Consider the following 4,105-nt stretch of genomic DNA (forward strand, 5'->3'; position numbering starts at 1 on the left):
GGGCAATGGAGAGCTACAAGGGGGAAAAAAGGGGCTCAAAACTTGTTCTTTGAGGGGTGCCTGGGTGGCTCAGTCGGTTAAGCGTCTGCCGTAGGTCCAGGTCATGATCTCAGGGTCCTGAGATCGAGCCCTGCAGGGAAGTCTGCTTCTCCCTCTTCCTCTCCCTCTGCCTCTCCCCCCTGCTCATGTGCGTGCGCGCCCATTTTCTCTCTCTCAAATAAATAAAATCTTTAAAAAAAACTTGTTCCTTGAAATGATTAGTAAGATATATAAATCTCTAGCAAAATCTGATCAAGAAAAATTCTCAAATTGGGGCGCCTGGGTGGCACAGCGGTTAAGCATCTGCCTTTGGCTCAGGGCGTGATCCTGGCATTATGGGATCGAGCCCCACATCAGGCTCCTCCGCTGTGAGCCTGCTTCTTCCTCTCCCACTCCCCCTGCTTGTGTTCCCTCTCTTGCTGGCTGTCTCTATCTCTGTTGAATAAATAAATAAAATCTTTTTTTTTTTAAAAAAAAGAAAAATTCTCAAATAAACATTAGTAAGAACAGACACAACAGAAATTTTAAAAATAAGACGACATTTGAATGATGTGTCAGTAAACTTAGATGACATGTACATTTCTGAAAAAGATCAAGATACCAAAATTGGTAAAACAAAAAACAAAGAAAAAGGAAAATTAAATTAAAAATTCAATTAAAAATTGAAACCCTAATCCAACATCTCTCCCACCAAAAAAGGCCTAGCCTCACATAACTACAAAAGAGTTTAACCAAACTTTCAAGGGATTGATAATACCTGCCTTGCCCAAGATCTCCAGAAGACAGAAAAAGAGAGATGCCTCTCAATTCATTTTATGAAGCTATATAACCTTAATTTGTAAATTAAGCTTTACATTTCTGAAAAAGATCAAGATACCAAAATTGGTAAAACAAAAAACAAAGAAAAAGGAAAATTAAATTAAAAATTCAATTAAAAATTGAAACCCTAATCCAACATCTCTCCCACCAAAAAAGGCCTAGCCTCACATAACTACAAAAGAGTTTAACCAAACTTTCAAGGGATTGATAATACCTGCCTTGCCCNGATCTCCAGAAGAGAGAAAAAGAGAGAATGCCTCTCAATTCATTTTATGAAGCTATATAACCTTAATTTGTAAATAAAGCTTTATTGGAATACAGCCTGCCCATCCACTGACACTCCTGCCTCTGTCTGCTTTTGTGCTGCAACGGCAGAGTTGACTAGTTGCAACAGACTATGCAGTCCACAAAGCTGAAAATACTTACTATTCTGGATTTTCTAGGAAAAGATTGCCAGCTCTGGTCTAGACAACTAACAATAAGTCAACCCCAGACATGAAGCATTTGCCGATTTCTGTGATGTAACTAGTTCCACCAGTGCTGATTTTCGCCTACCAAGGTGACGTCACTGTGCATGTGGAGTTGGGAAGAGATTATCAGAAGTACATTGTATATATAAAATAGATACAGCTTTAGGAGAATAGATAATGATAAAATGTAGAGAAGTATTTAGAAAGTGATGTTTTGAACACTATTACCTCTGAGGTTAATTTATTGTTCATATAATTTCTTAATTGTAAGTTTATATAATTTAACTTTTAATAATGGCTGATGCACAGAATTCCTGAGAATTTAACAACAGGTCTCATGAACTGGTTGAGAATGCTTCAGCATACCACTGGCCCGAACTTCACCTAGCTGTACAAGCAAGGCCAAATCACTTCACCTCTCTATCGGACAGGGGAGGCAACAGAATGCAAGCCAAGCTGAGGGAGCAGGGCACCAGGTCATGCTTCTCAGCCTCATCTCCCAGGTACTGCTAACGGCTGAGTATCTGGGACTAGCCCACTCAGTTTACAAAGTCTTTGAAGTCTCTTGTTTTGTCTTTTAAAATGTATATAGTTTACAAATTTTTATAATCAAATTTGGTGGTAGGGGGGTAAACTTAGAGGAATCTTGGGTCCTGTTTGTTGCAGGATGGCTCTGGTCTAGCCCGCGCAAGGGCAGGCAGCTTATCCCAGTTCTCTCTTGACCGCAAGGTGGCTTCAAACAATCTTAGACCTAAGACCAGGCATGTTAAAAAAGGACAAGAGTACTGTTAGAGAATCCAAAAGAAAAAAAACAAAAGTGGTACCAACTGCCCATCCCTCATGTACCACCCCCAGAGTCAGGGTGAGATGCTCCCACAGTGCCAGCAGCCCGCTCCTTGGGATGCGTGTCACTCACGGGGGTGTTAGAGATGCTTTCTGGAGCACCGCTCAGCTGTGCGGTCACTAGCAGAAAGCCGGGGGTCACACGCAGTGTCTAACCAGAGTGGCCCATCCACCCCCCATCCCTGTCCGTCAGAGCAAGACTTGCTCCTCAGCTTCCACTCCCCTCTCATTCTTCCCTCATTCAATCTAAGGGGGTTGGGGGTGGGTTCCCTCTCTCCCTGGTTCACCGCCCCCCCGCTGCCGGCTCGGAGCAATAGCGGTAGAATTCGCATCACCAGCTGAGCTCATGTCCTTGGCCTTATCTACTTGTGCAGACAAGTTCGGGACATCTGAGCATCTGAGCTCAGTTCTTCCACTTTGACACCATTGACATTTTGGATTAGATAGTCTGTCCTGTGGCCTGTAGGGTGTGGAGAAGTATGGTGGCCAGGAGCAGCCCAATAGCACCCCACTAGTTGTAACAATCAGAAATGACTTCAGACATTGCCAAATACCCCCTCAGAGCAAAACAGCCTGCACTTGAGAATCAGTGTTTTAGTTAAACCAGGAATCACTGAGTCTTATCTCATTTTGAGCCAAAACTTGCATATCACTATGACTAATATATCGGTACAATTTTTATTTCTGTTTCCAAGAGAAGAAATAGATAGTCTAGGTGTTATCACCCGCCCCCTACAACACACACACTTACCACCAGCGCTGGGGTTTCTGCCACCCGACTGCTGAGCAGTCCAGTTCTGAAATTCCAACCCAAGGGCTGATTCCTGGGGCCACTCTTGGTACCAGCGTGCCTTAGTGTAGGTTCCTCATATGAGGACTTTATTGGCAAGTGCGAGTCCAAGAACCAGGAGCGAGGGACAGGGGTTATAAAGCAGGGAAGGAAGGAGAGCCATGGCAGGGATGTATTATCAAACTGGTCACTTCCTAAGGCATTTGTTGCTTGATCCTGCAAGAGATTAGAAAGCTATATGAACTATCTGAAGGGAAAAAGAGAGAAGCATCAGTCGTTCACTCCATTACTCAAGATGTGTCCATGATGTATCAACCACTCCCCACCCCTGCACTTCTGGGTTGCTCCTGTCCCCATGTTGACCAGTTCCAGCAGACCCGTGGCCTCCAGGAAGCAAGCCATGGTGCAAGTGAGAAGCCTGAAGCATGGGCTTGAGGAGAAGCTCACTTAGGTTATAACTGCTGGGGCCCGAGTAACATCCACGGTGGCAAAATAAGCAGCAGGTGAGGCCAAGAGGATCTGAAAGGGGGTACAAGAGGTGTTTGACATACTTGCACACCTCAGCTTGTGCATTGCAATTCATTCCTGGTACCTATTCGACCAAAGAACCCTGCACATACTCTAAGCCTCAACTTCCTCTTTATAAAATGTGGAGAGTCACCTCAAGCTTGCAGAGTGTTCTGAGAATGAGAGACCTTGCATGTGTAAAGCCTGATCGTGATGTCGGTTCAGCAAATACACTGTATGTATGTGTGTGTGCATAAAAATACATACATACATATTTATTTCAGATGTAAAGTCTTTCCAATTGACCACAAGGGTCGGGTGTGGTGAGGCCAAAGTCAGTTTCCACCTGCCTGTGAGCCGGGAAGTAGGCTTCTGCTGCTCAGCCAGCCACAGCTTGTCGCTCTACAGTTAACCTTCAGCGAGCAACTACTGCGTGTCGGGCTCTGGACACCCAGAGACCAAAGTCATTCCTGGTCCTTGCTCTCAGAGCGCTCCCAGGCCGGTGAAGATGGGCAGACAACAGCAGTCGCGGTGCTGGAGGCAAGCCCAGGAGACATGGGAGCACGGAAGTCCTGGCGAGGTCCTAGGCCAAGGCAGGCTTTCTCTGCGAGGAAAAAATGGTCCCCAAAGCTGGAGC

The 4,105-nt window shown here is 45.1% G+C and overlaps 1 long non-coding RNA gene across 3 annotated transcripts; it reads right to left on the reverse strand.

Moving 5' to 3' along the window:
- Positions 1-609: 609 nt before the first annotated feature.
- LOC117795047 lies at positions 610-4,099 on the reverse strand. 3 transcript variants are annotated; one of them, XR_004622683.1, is made up of 4 exons: positions 3,740-4,099; positions 2,923-3,177; positions 1,146-2,079; positions 637-869 (listed from the first exon to the last, which is right to left on the reverse strand). It is a non-coding gene; the product is annotated as an uncharacterized LOC117795047 (long non-coding RNA). The 3 variants fall into 3 exon arrangements; XR_004622684.1 differs by lacking the exons at positions 637-869; positions 1,146-2,079 and adding an exon at positions 610-621; XR_002141999.2 differs by lacking the exon at positions 637-869 and having other exon boundaries at positions 924-2,079.
- Between the last annotated feature and the right edge of the window lie 6 nt (positions 4,100-4,105).

This window comes from Ailuropoda melanoleuca, unplaced genomic scaffold, assembly GCF_002007445.2.
Source record: "Ailuropoda melanoleuca isolate Jingjing unplaced genomic scaffold, ASM200744v2 unplaced-scaffold12877, whole genome shotgun sequence".
Taxonomy (NCBI): Eukaryota; Metazoa; Chordata; class Mammalia; order Carnivora; family Ursidae; genus Ailuropoda; species Ailuropoda melanoleuca.